Raw genomic sequence first — 20,051 nt, 5'->3', positions numbered from 1 at the left:
CCTTGATGTTTAAAAACTTACTTTCTAAAGAGAGCATTCGTACTTTCTCGCCAATGCTACTATGCAGTCTTTCAATATCAGCATTTCCTGTGTGGTTATTAGGTCTTGAATAATGTAAAGTAATATTTTCTTTCCTTAAAAAATCCTTAATATTTACGCTTTTTAATTCATTATCACAAATTAGTGTATTAAAATAACCTCCTTGGGATTTATAAAAACTTATCTTTCTATAATGGTTTGGCTGGTCCTATCTTCCAAATAATATGCCGTACCAAATTTAGAAAACCTATCTATAAAGGTTAAGAAATTAGACTTAGAATTCGTGCAAATATTCATATGCACAATCTTTCTTATGTCATTTGGAGTTTCTGTTAAAAATTTTTTTCCTTTATGGGATTTCTATCGAATTTCACCCTTAAACACACCGAACAACTATTGATATACTTATGAATTAAATTTTTTAAATTTGGAAAATAGATCTTTCTTTTAAGTCCTTCGTAGTTTTCATTTATTCCTGTATGACCTGTTTCCTTTTTATGGTAATTGTGTATGTATTTGTAGGTTTCATCTTCGGATGAAATATCTTTTGCATGATAGGAACAACGCACAAATTTTATGCTACTGTTTCCTTCAAATATTTCTAATAATTTATTTTGTAAAATTAGGAATTTCTCATCGCCTAAGTCTGTATAAATTCCAACTTTCCCTTTAGCTACATGTCTTCTTAAATTAGTTTCTAAATCCGAACTATCAATAAATATCTTTTTATTTTTATGTTTTATTTCAATATCCTTTTGTTTTTCATCCGTAAGGATAATTGAGTTTTAAACCTGTTTACTGCTGTGTCTAAAATACTGTAACGAATATTAGCAACACTAAGATATTTTCATCTCTAAGCCGATGCTAAGCAGTGACGTGTATCAATCATCAATAATTCAATCATTATGTCTACACATATGTACGTAGAAGGGTTGCTTGCGGAGAAGCAACGCACAAACACACGCGCATGAGTTGTGAGAGAAGCTATAAAAATTGTACATCTGCAGCATAGCTGAGAAACTTATAGCAGATAACCAACTAGTAGATTCGCGACAATCAGTTGTATTTAAGACGCTATCTAGCGAGCAATAGCAGTATTATTTTGAAAAGCAGTTTCATTTAAGCAAGCTATTGGTTGTGAAAGTATCAGTGTTATTGGGAAGTACTTTAATAAAGGCCATTTTGCATTATTAAATATTGGAGTTATTTATTCAACAGTTTAGAGATTCGAACTTAGCAGAAGTTGCAAATAAGAGGATTTGCTGTAAATTCGTTACAATTGGTGTCAGAAGAGGAATTGTTGAATAAATTCCAGAGGACAACAAGGACATGGCAAAGTTCAGTGAATTGAAGATCCAGCAACTGAAGAAGGAGTTGGAGAGCCGTGGATTGAATACAACTGGCATTAAACTCGAACTTCAGGCACGACTACGAGAGGAAATGGAAGCAGAAGGAATTAACGTGCAAGAGTATGTCTTTCATCTTGATGTCGACAAGACAACAAAAATTGAAGAGAAAAACGAATCATCGCAGACAGTTACTAGCACAGACTTGAACATGATATTGGCTGCAATATCTGCACAAACATCGACAGTAGCATCAATGTCGTCGCAATTGGCATCCCAAATTGAAGCGCAAGAGGCATGTATAACAGAAGTGTCATGACAGCTAGAAGAAGAAAATGTATATATGACAACTCAACTGAAAGAACAAGAGACACGTGTATATCATCAAAACTCGAAGCGCGCATGGACGAAAAAATAATGCAGTTTGAAGAAAAATTCGAGGCAGAGGTGGATGCTTTGAGACGTCGTATACAGGAGTTGCAATTAAATCGCCCAGCTGTTTCAGCAAGCAACCCAAAGGTAAAAGCACCATCCTTTGACGGTTCTGTTCCTTTCCAGGCCTTTAACCTACAGTTTGAGAAGACCGCAGCAGTGAACAACTGGAATGCTGAAGATAAAGTTGCTGCATTGTTCGTGGCTTTAAAAGGACCAGCTGCTGAGATATTACAGACCATCCCAGAGTACGAACATAACAGTTATGAAGCATTAATCGCTGCTGTAGAACGGCGATACGGAAGCGAACACAGAAAACAGATATATCAAATTGAGTTGCAAAACCGTTACCAAAAAGCAAATGAGACATTGCAGGAGTTTGCTTCGGATGTTGAAATATTGGCTCATATTGCAAATGCGGGCGCACCCGTGGAATACAATGAAAGGGTAAAGATTCAGAGCTTTATAAACGGCATACGGGACGTCGAAAAGAAGCAAACTACATACGCGAACCCAAAGCAAACATTCGCTGAAACGGTATCCCATGCACTGACTCAGGAAACTGCCTCACTTTTGAGTAAGCCAGCGTACGAAGCCCATCGTGTGGAAGTAGAAAGGCCAGATTGAGTGGACACAATTTTGGAAGCACTGAAGGGATCACACCAGAAAAGTCTGGAGTTATGAAATGTTTCAAGTGCGGAAACCCAGGCCACATTGCACGTCATTGCAGCACCGGTCCTAATAGTTCCAACACTCTGGGTGGCCGTAAACGCAGAGCTGACGGAGGTGAGCAATTCTCCAAGTCCACTCAATCGTTAAACTAAAGAGAGTCAGCCGCAAGGGGCGACAGCTGGCTCCCTCAATTGAATGCCCCATAATCTCTATTTCGCAAATTGCAAGAAGGTCAAGCAATCTTACTGTCGGAGGATATGTGGATGGAAAGGAACGTTTATCGACTGTAGATTCGGGTCCATCAATCGATCAGATTTAGTCAACAAGACATTAAGACCATTGCTTGGAGCAAGATTACGTACAGGCACGGGAGAGAACACACAGGTAATTGGAGAAGTAGCATGTGAAGTAGCAATTGGGAACGTCACGGTATTACACAAGTTTTTAGTGGCAGAGATTGTTGATGAAATCATAATTGGAGTGGACTTCTTAATCGACCAAGGCATCAAGATGTGGATGTGCCACTTAATTTCGGCTACGAGAGAGGCTACAGCAGTAAACGAGTGCTGGTGGAAGAGAGTCAGCAAATACCACCAAAATCCGAAGCAGTCATCTGGGCAAAGGTTGATGGAGATTGTGGGACAAACAAATTGTGGGTTTTCGAAGCAGCAAACAAATCAGCACTGAACATACTTGTAGGAAAAATCCTGGCTATGACAAAACAAGATGGACGTATTCCGGTAAGAGTACTCAATGAGTTCAAGTCACCACTCAAACTGAACAAAGGAGCTATTTTGCGAGGATGCCAAGAGGCTGAAATAGTTATTATCTGTGAACAGCTCCAGGAACACGTTTCATGTAGTAATACTGATCTTTCAAATGACATCATGGCATGGACGCAGGGGCTAGAGGAAGCCTATCAGACTAAGGCAAAACAACTGCTCCTAAAGTACGCGAACATATTTGACCAGGATGGTTCCAAACCAGGCCGCACCAACGTTGTGAAACATCAAATTAAAACCCCCCAATGTTGGCATCTCCGATTCCAGGAGCAACCTTTATTCTAGATACAGAAGCGAGTGCATATGCTATAGGAAGCGTTTTATCACAACTGGTCGATGGACAAGAGAAGGTAGTTGCATACTACAGCCGTTCGATTGGAAAACCAGAGTGGAAATATTGCGTTACACGGAGAGAGCTGTTGGAATTGGTAGAGTGCATTAAACATTTTCACAAATACCTCTACGGCCAGCGATTCCGCGTCGGGACAGATCACGCAGCGTTGAAACGGCTTCTGCAGTTCCGTAATTCAGAAGGACAATTGGCCCGGTGGATCGAGCGGCTGCAAAGCTATGACTTTTCCATTGAGCATCGGAAAGGTAGTACCCATGGAAATGCCGACGCAATATCACGAATACCATGTAGTTTGGAATGCAAGCACTGTTCAAAGGCCGAGGCTAAAAAAGACATAGATGTCCGCCTAATGACTATAACGTGTACGGATGAATGGGACAAGGAACAACTAAGAAAGTGTCAGCTAGAAAATACAGATCTGTCACATGTTATGCAAGGGCTCGAACGAAACGAAAGATCAGCAGAGAGGAGATGTCAGCAGAGAGTCCCATTGTGAAGTCGTATTGGGCACAGTGGAACAGTTTAGAATTGATATCCGTTTGCCTGCATCGAGAATGGAGAGTGAGGATGGTCAAAGAAAAAAGAAACTCATAGTTGTTCCCAGAAATAGGATTCCTGACGTCCTCAGCGAGCTGCATAATGGTCCAAGCGGAGGTCATCTTGGAATCACGAAGACGCTCGAGAAGATTAAACAGAGATTCCATTGGGTTGGTTGCCGTCAGTCGGTCACTGATTGGATTGCGAACTGCGAGGTTTGCAGCAGAGCGAAAGGGCCCAGAACCCGAAGTCATGGCCAGATGAAGCAATATAACTCAGGTGCGCCATTTGAAAGGATCGCTATGGATGTCGTAAGTCCATTTCCTACTGGCAACTGCGGAAACAAATATGTACTGGTAGTTATGGATTATTTCAGCAAATTTCCAGAATTATACCCAATCCCAAATCAAGAAGCAGAAACAGTAGCAGAAGTGTTTATAAACAATTGGGTTGCAAGGTATGGTGCACCAAGGGAGTTACATTCTGACCAAGGCAGGAATTTCGAATCAGCTGTGTTCCAGGAAATGTGTAAATCATTGGGCATTCGAAAAACACGGACAAGTGCATTGCATCCTCAGTCCGATGGTATGGTGGAACGATTCAATAGAACATTGGAGGAGCACTTAAGGAAAGTAGTGGACAAGTTCCATAAAGAGTGGGATACCCGCATATCGTTATTCTTGATGGCTTACCGATCAGCAGTGCATGAGATAACGGGCCAAACCCCTGCAAAAGTAATTTTTGGCAACGACCTTAGACTGCCAGCTAATTTGAAGTTTGGGATAGATGTCGATGCGGAGAGAAATGCCAAGAAATCCACTGGTGATTTGGAAGAGGAGCTGAGAGAAATACACGATCTGATAAGGCAACGAACAAAGATTATGATTGACAAGATGAAAGCCAGATACGATAAAGCAATATTTCGGAAGGTTTTCAGGAAGGAGATTTGGTGCTGTTATACAACCCACAATGAAAAAAAGTGTATCCCCGAAATTGCAGTGTAATTGGGAAGGCCCATACAAAGTTGTAAAACGGATCAACGATGTAGTGTACCGCATACAAACCATCGGTAAACCACGAACCAAAATGAAAGTGCTCCATTTGGAAAGGCTGGCAGCGTTTGTTTAGATCGAGAAACTTATAGCAGATAACCAACTAGTAGATTCTAGAACGGAACCGCCTAGAAATGTGAAGGAGGGAACCAAACACTATAAAAGGCAGCAACAGTAGAGGCGCGACAATCAGTTGGATTTAAGACGCTATCTAGCGAGCAATAGCAGTATTATTTAGAAAAGCAGTTTCATTTAAGCAAGCTATTGGTTGTGAAAGTATCAGTGTTATTGTGAAGTACTTTAATAAAGGCCATTTTGCATTATTAAATATTGGAGTCATTTATTCAACAGTTTAGTGATTCGAACTTAGCAGAAGGCTGTGAATTAAAGGATTTGCAGTAAATTCGTTACAATACTTATACCAAAGCAAATATTCTCTACTTGTGAATGCATGGTATCTATATCATCGTCACGATTATTATAGAGAGAATCGTTATCAGATATATTTGCCATGTTGATTGCCATGTTGACTTATTTATCCTGCTCAAAAAGTCTGCTACTTGATTGTCTTTTCCTTTTACGTAATTCACGGTGATATTAAATTCACTTAATTTTAGAATCCACCTGGAAAGTCTTGGATTTAAACATTTTGTTTATGCTTTAGCGAAAAGCCATTTTATTGGTTGGTGGTCGGATAATATTTCGAAGGTGTTACCATAAAGATAGGGCCTAAAATAGTTGGTTGCCCAAATAATTGCAAAAATTTCTTTCTCTGTAGCTGCATAATTCTTCTCGTGGTCATTAAGAGTTTAATTGGATTTTTAAATTAGCTTTACTCAATCTATCAAAAACTTTATCAAGCGAGTCGATATGCTCCTGTAAGGATGTACTAAAAACAGTTATGTCATCCAAGTAAACTCTGCAATTGACATCGATTAAACCATCCAACACCATATTCATCAGCCTCTGGAAGGTCGCCGGAGTATTTTTCAACCCAAAATGCGTTCTGAGAAATTCGTAGTGGCCATTTTGTGTTGAAAATTCTGTCTTTCTACGATCTTGGGGATCCATTTCTATTTGGTGGAACCCCTTTGCTAAATCTAAAGTGGTAAAATACATACACCTGCCCAATTTGTCCAGAATTTCATCCATATTCGGTATGGGGAATTTATCGCTTATGGTAATATCGTTCAACTTACGATAATCGACAACGATACGCCAGTCTTGAATGCCCGATGCATTGACCTTTTTTAGCACAACCCAAATAGGTGCAGAGTATGGCGAACTACTATTATAGATAATTTTCTGGTCTAACATTTCTCTAATTTGCTTGTTCACCTCCTCCTTGTGAACTTCTGGGTATCTATAGGACTTTACATAAATAGGATTATCATTGATTGTTCTAATTTGATGCTTCACTGAGCTTGTAAACGTTAATTTTTCGCCTTCCTTATAAAATAAGCTACTGTATTTATCTAAAAGAGTTTTAGAGAGATTTTCACGCTCTTCTTTATTTAAGTGGTCTAACCTAAACGTATTTTCTTTTGAATCTTGTCTTATGCCTAATTCATCCAAGAGGTTGATATACTCACTACGAAAGACTTCATCCACGAACTTGAATTTTACTCCATTCAAAGTAATAGTTTTGCTTGGTATGTCTATATCTGCGCATAATTGGTTGAGCGCATTCCATCCTAACAAGCCATCGAAACTATTAGAAAAATCATATACGTAAAATATTATTTTATTTCTTTTATCGTCAACTAATTCCTGCATGAAATTTATTTTTATTGATCCGGTAACGGTTTTTAAAGTTATAGGGTCGGAAGAAATTATTTCACTATTTATAATATTTGGTTTGATTAAACTTACTGAAGAGCCAATATCAATCAAAAACACGAGTAACGACCTTACTTTTTAAGTAAACACAATTTTAGTTTTAATTTCTTTATTGAGTAATTACTCATTCAAAGGTTACACTAAAAAGTAAGAAATGACTTAAGGACTATAGCTTATATGTATACTTTACATAACAAATAAAATCAAATTAACATTCATATTAGTTACCAGAGAGGAAATTATTCGCTAACATAACTTCTCCTCCATTTATATAAAGATACACCTGGACCTTAGTGCAATTTACTAGTAATTATATTAAAGAATTATTATTTTCTAAATACTTTATATTAATTGCTCCTTAATATTTATTTTTTCTTTTAACATTTGAGCTATGTATATTATCTAAGTTTTGAAATTTAAATTTTGGTTCTTCTTTGTGTCTTAAAAAAAAAAATAAATGTAAGGCGCGATAACCTCCGAAGAGATCTAAGGCCGAGCTTCTCTTCCAATTTGCTTCGTGCTCCTCTTGATTTTCCCTACAAATTGGCCGGACGGGACCTACATGATTTTATGCCGACTCCGAACGGCATCTGCAAGGCAGATGAGTTTTGACTGAGAGCTTTTCATGGCAGAAATACACCCGGAGCGCTTGCCAAACACTGCCGAGGGGCGACCCCGCTTAGAAAAATTGTCTTCTAATTGAAAAACCTTATTTCTAAAATTTTTGATGTTGCTTTGTCCGGGGTTTGACCCAGGGCATCCGGTGTGGTAGGCGGAGCACGCTACCATCACACCACGGTGGCCGCTTTGTGCCTTAATCTTTGTAATTTTTGATACAGCCTTGTTGGCGGCTATCTTCGTACACTTCTCTTCTCTGATTTCTCTTATTTATATACTATTTTTATAAGAAACAATATTATTATAAATTTTAGTTTTGTTGCAATTTCCAAACTCAGCAATTAACGGCTTCCCTTTTATAACTGAATGGTAGCTGTTGTTATATAGCTCAATTGCTTTGCTCATCTTATCCTTGATGTTTAAAAACTTACTTTCTAAAGAGAGCATTCGTACTTTCTCGCCAATGCTACTATGCAGTCTTTCAATATCAGCATTTCCTGTGTGGTTATTAGGTCTTGAATAATGTAAAGTAATATTTTCTTTCCTTAAAAAATCCTTAATATTTACGCTTTTTAATTCATTATCACAAATTAGTGTATTAAAATAACCTCCTTGGGATTTATAAAAACTTATCTTTCTATAATGGTTTGGCTGGTCCTATCTTCCAAATAATATGCCGTACCAAATTTAGAAAACCTATCTATAAAGGTTAAGAAATTAGACTTAGAATTCGTGCAAATATTCATATGCACAATCTTTCTTATGTCATTTGGAGTTTCTGTTAAAAATTTTTTTCCTTTATGGGATTTCTATCGAATTTCACCCTTAAACACACCGAACAACTATTGATATACTTATGAATTAAATTTTTTAAATTTGGAAAATAGATCTTTCTTTTAAGTCCTTCGTAGTTTTCATTTATTCCTGTATGACCTGTTTCCTTTTTATGGTAATTGTGTATGTATTTGTAGGTTTCATCTTCGGATGAAATATCTTTTGCATGATAGGAACAACGCACAAATTTTATGCTACTGTTTCCTTCAAATATTTCTAATAATTTATTTTGTAAAATTAGGAATTTCTCATCGCCTAAGTCTGTATAAATTCCAACTTTCCCTTTAGCTACATGTCTTCTTAAATTAGTTTCTAAATCCGAACTATCAATAAATATCTTTTTATTTTTATGTTTTATTTCAATATCCTTTTGTTTTTCATCCGTAAGGATAATTGAGTTTTAAACCTGTTTACTGCTGTGTCTAAAATACTGTAACGAATATTAGCAACACTAAGATATTTTCATCTCTAAGCCGATGCTAAGCAGTGACGTGTATCAATCATCAGTAATTCAATCATTATGTCTACACATATGTACGTAGAAGGGTTGCTTGCGGAGAAGCAACGCACAAACACACGCGCATGAGTTGTGAGAGAAGCTATAAAAATTGTACATCTGCAGCATAGCTGAGAAACTTATAGCAGATAACCAACTAGTAGATTCGCGACAATCAGTTGTATTTAAGACGCTATCTAGCGAGCAATAGCAGTATTATTTTGAAAAGCAGTTTCATTTAAGCAAGCTATTGGTTGTGAAAGTATCAGTGTTATTGGGAAGTACTTTAATAAAGGCCATTTTGCATTATTAAATATTGGAGTTATTTATTCAACAGTTTAGAGATTCGAACTTAGCAGAAGTTGCAAATAAGAGGATTTGCTGTAAATTCGTTACAATTGGTGTCAGAAGAGGAATTGTTGAATAAATTCCAGAGGACAACAAGGACATGGCAAAGTTCAGTGAATTGAAGATCCAGCAACTGAAGAAGGAGTTGGAGAGCCGTGGATTGAATACAACTGGCATTAAACTCGAACTTCAGGCACGACTACGAGAGGAAATGGAAGCAGAAGGAATTAACGTGCAAGAGTATGTCTTTCATCTTGATGTCGACAAGACAACAAAAATTGAAGAGAAAAACGAATCATCGCAGACAGTTACTAGCACAGACTTGAACATGATATTGGCTGCAATATCTGCACAAACATCGACAGTAGCATCAATGTCGTCGCAATTGGCATCCCAAATTGAAGCGCAAGAGGCATGTATAACAGAAGTGTCATGACAGCTAGAAGAAGAAAATGTATATATGACAACTCAACTGAAAGAACAAGAGACACGTGTATATCATCAAAACTCGAAGCGCGCATGGACGAAAAAATAATGCAGTTTGAAGAAAAATTCGAGGCAGAGGTGGATGCTTTGAGACGTCGTATACAGGAGTTGCAATTAAATCGCCCAGCTGTTTCAGCAAGCAACCCAAAGGTAAAAGCACCATCCTTTGACGGTTCTGTTCCTTTCCAGGCCTTTAACCTACAGTTTGAGAAGACCGCAGCAGTGAACAACTGGAATGCTGAAGATAAAGTTGCTGCATTGTTCGTGGCTTTAAAAGGACCAGCTGCTGAGATATTACAGACCATCCCAGAGTACGAACATAACAGTTATGAAGCATTAATCGCTGCTGTAGAACGGCGATACGGAAGCGAACACAGAAAACAGATATATCAAATTGAGTTGCAAAACCGTTACCAAAAAGCAAATGAGACATTGCAGGAGTTTGCTTCGGATGTTGAAATATTGGCTCATATTGCAAATGCGGGCGCACCCGTGGAATACAATGAAAGGGTAAAGATTCAGAGCTTTATAAACGGCATACGGGACGTCGAAAAGAAGCAAACTACATACGCGAACCCAAAGCAAACATTCGCTGAAACGGTATCCCATGCACTGACTCAGGAAACTGCCTCACTTTTGAGTAAGCCAGCGTACGAAGCCCATCGTGTGGAAGTAGAAAGGCCAGATTGAGTGGACACAATTTTGGAAGCACTGAAGGGATCACACCAGAAAAGTCTGGAGTTATGAAATGTTTCAAGTGCGGAAACCCAGGCCACATTGCACGTCATTGCAGCACCGGTCCTAATAGTTCCAACACTCTGGGTGGCCGTAAACGCAGAGCTGACGGAGGTGAGCAATTCTCCAAGTCCACTCAATCGTTAAACTAAAGAGAGTCAGCCGCAAGGGGCGACAGCTGGCTCCCTCAATTGAATGCCCCATAATCTCTATTTCGCAAATTGCAAGAAGGTCAAGCAATCTTACTGTCGGAGGATATGTGGATGGAAAGGAACGTTTACCGACTGTAGATTCGGGTCCATCAATCGATCAGATTTAGTCAACAAGACATTAAGACCATTGCTTGGAGCAAGATTACGTACAGGCACGGGAGAGAACACACAGGTAATTGGAGAAGTAGCATGTGAAGTAGCAATTGGGAACGTCACGGTATTACACAAGTTTTTAGTGGCAGAGATTGTTGATGAAATCATAATTGGAGTGGACTTCTTAATCGACCAAGGCATCAAGATGTGGATGTGCCACTTAATTTCGGCTACGAGAGAGGCTACAGCAGTAAACGAGTGCTGGTGGAAGAGAGTCAGCAAATACCACCAAAATCCGAAGCAGTCATCTGGGCAAAGGTTGATGGAGATTGTGGGACAAACAAATTGTGGGTTTTCGAAGCAGCAAACAAATCAGCACTGAACATACTTGTAGGAAAAATCCTGGCTATGACAAAACAAGATGGACGTATTCCGGTAAGAGTACTCAATGAGTTCAAGTCACCACTCAAACTGAACAAAGGAGCTATTTTGCGAGGATGCCAAGAGGCTGAAATAGTTATTATCTGTGAACAGCTCCAGGAACACGTTTCATGTAGTAATACTGATCTTTCAAATGACATCATGGCATGGACGCAGGGGCTAGAGGAAGCCTATCAGACTAAGGCAAAACAACTGCTCCTAAAGTACGCGAACATATTTGACCAGGATGGTTCCAAACCAGGCCGCACCAACGTTGTGAAACATCAAATTAAAACCCCCCAATGTTGGCATCTCCGATTCCAGGAGCAACCTTTATTCTAGATACAGAAGCGAGTGCATATGCTATAGGAAGCGTTTTATCACAACTGGTCGATGGACAAGAGAAGGTAGTTGCATACTACAGCCGTTCGATTGGAAAACCAGAGTGGAAATATTGCGTTACACGGAGAGAGCTGTTGGAATTGGTAGAGTGCATTAAACATTTTCACAAATACCTCTACGGCCAGCGATTCCGCGTCGGGACAGATCACGCAGCGTTGAAACGGCTTCTGCAGTTCCGTAATTCAGAAGGACAATTGGCCCGGTGGATCGAGCGGCTGCAAAGCTATGACTTTTCCATTGAGCATCGGAAAGGTAGTACCCATGGAAATGCCGACGCAATATCACGAATACCATGTAGTTTGGAATGCAAGCACTGTTCAAAGGCCGAGGCTAAAAAAGACATAGATGTCCGCCTAATGACTATAACGTGTACGGATGAATGGGACAAGGAACAACTAAGAAAGTGTCAGCTAGAAAATACAGATCTGTCACATGTTATGCAAGGGCTCGAACGAAACGAAAGATCAGCAGAGAGGAGATGTCAGCAGAGAGTCCCATTGTGAAGTCGTATTGGGCACAGTGGAACAGTTTAGAATTGATATCCGTTTGCCTGCATCGAGAATGGAGAGTGAGGATGGTCAAAGAAAAAAGAAACTCATAGTTGTTCCCAGAAATAGGATTCCTGACGTCCTCAGCGAGCTGCATAATGGTCCAAGCGGAGGTCATCTTGGAATCACGAAGACGCTCGAGAAGATTAAACAGAGATTCCATTGGGTTGGTTGCCGTCAGTCGGTCACTGATTGGATTGCGAACTGCGAGGTTTGCAGCAGAGCGAAAGGGCCCAGAACCCGAAGTCATGGCCAGATGAAGCAATATAACTCAGGTGCGCCATTTGAAAGGATCGCTATGGATGTCGTAAGTCCATTTCCTACTGGCAACTGCGGAAACAAATATGTACTGGTAGTTATGGATTATTTCAGCAAATTTCCAGAATTATACCCAATCCCAAATCAAGAAGCAGAAACAGTAGCAGAAGTGTTTATAAACAATTGGGTTGCAAGGTATGGTGCACCAAGGGAGTTACATTCTGACCAAGGCAGGAATTTCGAATCAGCTGTGTTCCAGGAAATGTGTAAATCATTGGGCATTCGAAAAACACGGACAAGTGCATTGCATCCTCAGTCCGATGGTATGGTGGAACGATTCAATAGAACATTGGAGGAGCACTTAAGGAAAGTAGTGGACAAGTTCCATAAAGAGTGGGATACCCGCATATCGTTATTCTTGATGGCTTACCGATCAGCAGTGCATGAGATAACGGGCCAAACCCCTGCAAAAGTAATTTTTGGCAACGACCTTAGACTGCCAGCTAATTTGAAGTTTGGGATAGATGTCGATGCGGAGAGAAATGCCAAGAAATCCACTGGTGATTTGGAAGAGGAGCTGAGAGAAATACACGATCTGATAAGGCAACGAACAAAGATTATGATTGACAAGATGAAAGCCAGATACGATAAAGCAATATTTCGGAAGGTTTTCAGGAAGGAGATTTGGTGCTGTTATACAACCCACAATGAAAAAAAGTGTATCCCCGAAATTGCAGTGTAATTGGGAAGGCCCATACAAAGTTGTAAAACGGATCAACGATGTAGTGTACCGCATACAAACCATCGGTAAACCACGAACCAAAATGAAAGTGCTCCATTTGGAAAGGCTGGCAGCGTTTGTTTAGATCGAGAAACTTATAGCAGATAACCAACTAGTAGATTCTAGAACGGAACCGCCTAGAAATGTGAAGGAGGGAACCAAACACTATAAAAGGCAGCAACAGTAGAGGCGCGACAATCAGTTGGATTTAAGACGCTATCTAGCGAGCAATAGCAGTATTATTTAGAAAAGCAGTTTCATTTAAGCAAGCTATTGGTTGTGAAAGTATCAGTGTTATTGTGAAGTACTTTAATAAAGGCCATTTTGCATTATTAAATATTGGAGTCATTTATTCAACAGTTTAGTGATTCGAACTTAGCAGAAGGCTGTGAATTAAAGGATTTGCAGTAAATTCGTTACAATACTTATACCAAAGCAAATATTCTCTACTTGTGAATGCATGGTATCTATATCATCGTCACGATTATTATAGAGAGAATCGTTATCAGATATATTTGCCATGTTGATTGCCATGTTGACTTATTTATCCTGCTCAAAAAGTCTGCTACTTGATTGTCTTTTCCTTTTACGTAATTCACGGTGATATTAAATTCACTTAATTTTAGAATCCACCTGGAAAGTCTTGGATTTAAACATTTTGTTTATGCTTTAGCGAAAAGCCATTTTATTGGTTGGTGGTCGGATAATATTTCGAAGGTGTTACCATAAAGATAGGGCCTAAAATAGTTGGTTGCCCAAATAATTGCAAAAATTTCTTTCTCTGTAGCTGCATAATTCTTCTCGTGGTCATTAAGAGTTCTGCTGGCAAATTGGGTGATGTTCTTGTTGTAAAACGCCTCTAAAGGCGTTATTACTCGTATCAGTTATAAGTTGGATAGGTTTTTTGAAATCCGGATACTTAAGTACCGGTGGTTCAGTCAAAATAGTTTTTACTTTTTCAAAACTATTTATAAAGTTAGGATCCTTCAAATTTAATTTTACGTCCTTTTTTAAATATTTTATCATGGGGTAGGCTACTTTTGAGTAATCTCTTATAAATTTCCTATAATATCCGGACATACTAAGAAAGGACTTAATTTGCTTCACTGTTTTTGGCAGTTTTAGATTAAAATTTGACTAAACTTTTTAGGATTAGGCTTTACACCTTCAGGTGTTAAAATGTGACCCAAATGCAAAGTTTCTTTACTAAAAAATTTGCATTTGCTTATTTGTGTTCTAAGCTTGGCTTCCCTTAATCTTTTCAAAACTCGATTAACGTCATTTAAGTGCTCTTGGAAGCTAGTTGAGAATATAAGGATATCATCCATATAAACTACGCATATCTTGTTAATTAGGTCTTTAAGCACGTTACTAATGAGCCGCTGAAATGTGGCTGCAGCATTTTTAAGCCCAAACGGCATCCTGATGAACTCGTAGTGACCGTAAGGTGTAGAGAATGCTGTTTTCGACCGGTCTTCTTGTCTGACAAGAATTTGGTGAAAATCCTTCGCTAAGTCAATTATCGAAAAAAAAAATGAGAACGTCCTAACTTATCAAGGATATCATCAATATTAGGGATCGGAAATTTATCATCAACTGAAACTGTTCTGTAGTCGACAACCAGTCTCCATTTCTTTTCACCTGAACAATCTGACTTTTTGGGAACAATCCATAAAGAGCTATTATATGGTGAATTACTGTCTTTTATTATGCCATGCTTCATCATTTCTTCAATTTGTTTACAAATTTCCTGTTCATGAACGCGAGGATATCGGTATAATTTCGAATAAATAGGCCTATCTGTTGTCGTACGTATTTCATGCTGAATTATATCTGTATTACTCAACGTTTGTCCTTCTGTGTAAATGAGATCTTTGTATGTGTTTAAAATTTCCTTTACAGCTCTAATTTCGTCATTATTTAAACCACTCAATATATTTTACACTATTTTAGAACTTAAATCTATAATTTTAAGCTAATGAATTTCATTAATATTATACGGAAATGCTTTTATAAAATGTATTATATTTCCATTCAACGAAACGTTGTCGTTGTCCATATTTACTATAGCTTTCATTGGTTTTAAAATATTTTGTCCTATTATTGCATCAAATGGTTTGTTTTTAAAATCTGTCAACAACCATGACATTGTTCCATATTCATTAAATTCAAAAGGTAAACCTGTTACTATTTCATTATTTATGTCTGTTTTATTATTTAAAGATATAAAAGAAATAGTTTTCTTTATTTTTAAACGTTTATAATGTATAAGTTTATCCTTGTTAAGTATTTCTATAAGTGCAATTATTTTATCCTTTCCTATATGTAATTCTATGAGGGGTAATGGTTTCTGGAGGCTTTGATATGAAAACTTACTTACTCATTTTCGTGTTCATCTAAAATTGGATGCATACATTCAACTTCCATTGGTGTAGATAAACTGTGCATAAATCCCCTATTACTAGTATTATTGTTATTATAGCGTCTGGATTGGTTTGAAACATTCCTATTGTTATTATTAAAATTGTTAGGGTTATTATTATTATAATTCCTACTATACGTACTTCTGTTTGGGTTATAACGACCCGTTGGTTGAAGAGACTGATTTAAGAACACTGGCGAGTTATATTGTCTTGGAATTGGTTGAGAATTTCGAGAACAAATACCAGTACTAATTGAAGAGTTTGGATATTGCATTGCATTATTTATACAATTGCATCTCCTTACTTCATTTCTTTGGTAATTATTGTTTACTAAATTTCTATTAGAGTCATATCTGATAAGGCCTTGATTTTCCAACATATTAAATGCATTCTTTATATTTTGAATATTGTTATTTAGGATAATTGATGCTGAATTCAAATCAATGTTATTCAAAAATGATCTTAAAATAATTTTGTCTACATTTATATTGGGTTTAATTCACGTGGTTTTTCGCTATCGAACTCATATTTTTCGTTTATTTTACATAAAATATTAATCAAAGTTTTGTAATATGTTACTAGATCTGTATTTATTGCAGCGAAAGCTTGCTGATACAATTGATGATATGTATCTTTAATGCAAAGTTAGTAGTCAGCGCCTTTTTAACCTCAGCCCATGGCGGATTGGGACCCAAAGTTCGTAAAACATGTAGAGCGGGCACTTGAATATTTTATTTATTATTGCTCTCAAATAAACATAAAAATTAAAATGTTGGTCACTTACTGAGAGAGATTGCACCATTTTAACTTCTCTAATAAAGGAAGTTAAGGCGTACCCATCATTACCTCTAAACTCTTTAATACGCTGTGCTTCCTGAAGCACTTCATTGACTGTTATTACAATTGTCATGATTAGCTTTCTTTTATAAAATTTCTCTCAAAGCTCTAATAAAAAATAAAAATAATATAGTCTCTTATTTGCCTACTTTTAAGCTTAACTAACAACTTTCAATGTAAGTTAATGTAATTGTACTCTCTTTTATTTCCCTCTCGCTTAAATTACGCACTGCTCTATTCTATAATTAACGAATTTGCTTGCCTTATCAATCATCGTGTTTATACCAGCTGTTGATTGTTGTTATTTTTGTTGTTTTCTCCACAATGTGCGTTAAATAGTACTGCTTGCTGATTTTCCTGTTTCTTCTTTGTCGCTTGTGTATAGATGTTCTTTTTTATATTTGTCTTGTTGTTTTGTTTATAATTTGTCCTTGAAAACTTTGTTTATTTGCATGTTTTGTTTACATTTACGCAAGTCCTTTGTGCACTTACTCATTTTTGCTTTTTATCACTTAACTTTGCTTATAATGTAAATCACTTGGTATTCATTTCATTTTACATTCTAGGTTGCTAATTTATCAATGTTCAAATATGTCACGTAGTTGCATTTGTTAGCTTATTTTCACATATTTTGTTTACTGTTAATTTAAAGCATAACAATTAACTCTTCTTTGTTGTCTTCTTTGTTTAACTTTTTGCTTTAAATTTGTATTTTCATTTTCGGTCTATTTCACATTGTTGTTGCTGTTTTAGTGAAACGGTTTTCCCAAGTGGCGTCATAACTGCATGCATCTTGGATTGGCCGGTTTAAGATAGTGGCGTCATAACGGGTTTACAACGTACCGTTTTTTAGCCCGTTGATTTTTCACTTAGATATTTGAAATTATTTTAAACAACCCATGAATATAATGTCTTAACACATCTCACTCCTTTTTCCCTTATATATATATATATATATATATAGTTTATAAGTTCACATATATGTGTGTATACACATTTTTTTTTCGTTAAGTTATCACGAAAGTTTTCGCTTCATGTATATATAACAAATATATATAACAAATATATATATATATATATATATATATAGATATATTAGGCCGGGTCGATTTGTGGGGAGGCAAAAAAATCGCCCATTGCTCTATGAAAATCATATTCTAGGGATCAAAATAAGAAACTTTGCCGAAGGAACCATACCTCTAAAACGAATTCTGATGGCCCCCCTTTGGGTCGTAGGGGCAAATTTTGAAAAATCCCACTTTTAAATGCCTATGTTTTTTCTTTTTGGAGTTTATTTTTCCCTTTAGAAACTTATTTAGTCATAACATATGTAAATGAAAAAATGAATTTAACTTAGTAATAGAAAAAAAATTAAAAAAAATTTTTAGAAATTAGCGTTTTTACAACCCCGTTTTAAAACCAAGGCATCACCGTGATGCATTTCCATGTCGTAAACATAGTTGTGTGGGTTTTTTATTCAACCGTTTTAAAAAATGAAGGTATCACTGTGACACAATTGCAGATCGTAAAATTGCTTGTGTTGTTTTTTTAAGCCACCACAAGACACAGCAGGTAAAATTGAAATTGCCCCTACCCAAAAGTTCGACCCAAAGGGGGGGACATCAGAATTCGCTTTAGAGGTATGGTTCCTTCGGCAAAGTTTCTTATTTTGATCCCTAGAATACGATTTTCACAGAGCAATGAGCGATTTTTAAATCGACCCGCCCTAATATATATACTTCCAGTTTTAGTTTTATATAACTTTAAATTAGAATTTAGTTTTAACTTTGGTTAAACACTTCGGCTCGAAAACACGACTGCGCCAGTAACGACCTTACTTTTTAAGTAAACACAATTTAAGTTTTAATTTCTTTATTGAGTACTTACTCATTCAAAGGTTACACTAAAAAGTTAGAAATGACTTAAGGACTATAGCTTATATGTACACTTTACATAACAAATAAATTAAAATTAACATTCATGTTAGTTACCAGAGAGGAAATTATTCACTAACATAACTCACGCACAGTTTGTTTTGAATATTCAACTGAATTCTTGGTAATTTCTCGATGCCTGCAAATGAAAATTTTGCTCATCTTGCTCCATTGGTACTGGAGAGCCGAATCGTCTAATGCGAGACTGATTAGAGTTAGCTCGATTTGTTCGAGGACCAGCTTGAACGCTACGCTGATTAGAACGAAACTTATTTGAATCAGGTACTGGCATAGAAGGAACGCGGTGTTGAGCACTTTGCTGGTTGTATTGCGGCATATTTTGCACTCTACTACTGGGGAAAGGGGGTTGGTACGGATAAAAACTAGTATCTACTGCAGAAGAAAGTGGATAGGGCTTAAAAATAGGATTTGGTACATAATCTTGGAAATTGTTGTCTTTGTGCATATTTTGCGCAACAGTATTTTGCTTACTAAGATTTACGATTTGCTTATTTTCATTGTACTCACCACTATCTTTATATTCACCATTTTCTTTCAAAATTTGAATAGCAGCTCTTAAATCAGCTGGTGAATTAATATTAATCAAAGCAATAAGATGATTTGGTAAATCTCTTTTCAATGTTTTTAAACTTATTTGTTGTAATTCCGTTTTCAAAAAATTTTCCTGAGAAATACCTAAATTACTTAATTTAATACGATCTCTTATTTTACATACTTCTTGGTTAATATCATCACATAATTGTTTTACACTCTTGCTAAGCTTAATATTATCAATTGACAATATTAGAGTAGTTATGGGTGTATGCTACGTAAATTCACTAATTAATAACTCACGTAGTATAAGCCAAACAGATGGTTGTTCTCTCCTTATTACATCCAAAGCTGCTCCACGTAGTGTGATTACTACACACTAGAAGTAGAAGGGTTTCTCTTCATTTGTAAGAGAAGTGAGTGGCGGAATGATGTTGTCAATATTGCCAAAGAAGAGCGATAGGTAATTTCTGTCTCCATCGAAAGACGAGACTAAAGCGCCAAATACACGACACGAACATTTCCGCGAACATTCCCGTTATGTCATGTTTCTGCGACCTTTTCTGTCGTGTATGGTGGTGTTTGCCAGTTCGCGCAAATGTTCGCCAAAAATCAAAATATTTTAATTTTTGGCGAACATTTGCGCGAAATAGCTCATAATCGTAGTAATTTCTGAACGGAACAGACGTGCGCGGAAAAGTAAAATGGACAATAAAAAATTTCTGAGTGAATTTATTGAAATGTATAAATCTTTGCCATCATTGTGGCAAGTAAAAAGCAAAGATTATTGTAATATAATTAAATATTGCTGCAGCACAATTGTTGTCCGTATTCATCGCTGTCTGAAAGATAACTAATGTTCGGCCAAAAGTTCGTATGGTGTATGGCCAAAGCTGCGCACAAGATTGCGGAATGTTCGCGGAAATGTTCGTGTCGTGTATTTGGCGCTTAACTTAATGCTTTGCACGACGCAATCTCTTCTTTCTTTGATTTCTTCCATGGTTATTCTTTTACAGGTACTTA

The 20,051-nt window shown here is 37.1% G+C and overlaps 1 long non-coding RNA gene across 1 annotated transcript in view; it reads right to left on the bottom strand.

Annotated features, from left to right (window-relative positions):
- The window catches only part of LOC137237089 (uncharacterized), an 80,007-nt gene extending 60,457 nt beyond the window's left edge, over window positions 1–19,550 (bottom strand). Inside the window, exon 1 of the long non-coding RNA XR_010948808.1 lies at window positions 19,332–19,550. This is a non-coding gene — a long non-coding RNA (uncharacterized lncRNA). The remainder of the gene's footprint in view (window positions 1–19,331) is intronic.
- Window positions 19,551–20,051: the final 501 nt, after the last annotated feature.

Source organism: Eurosta solidaginis, chromosome 1 (genome assembly GCF_040869045.1).
Source record: "Eurosta solidaginis isolate ZX-2024a chromosome 1, ASM4086904v1, whole genome shotgun sequence".
In the NCBI taxonomy this organism is placed as follows: domain Eukaryota; kingdom Metazoa; phylum Arthropoda; class Insecta; order Diptera; family Tephritidae; genus Eurosta; species Eurosta solidaginis.
Note: the sequence above shows the minus strand (reverse complement) of the source record. Positions and strands in the feature narration are given on the sequence as shown.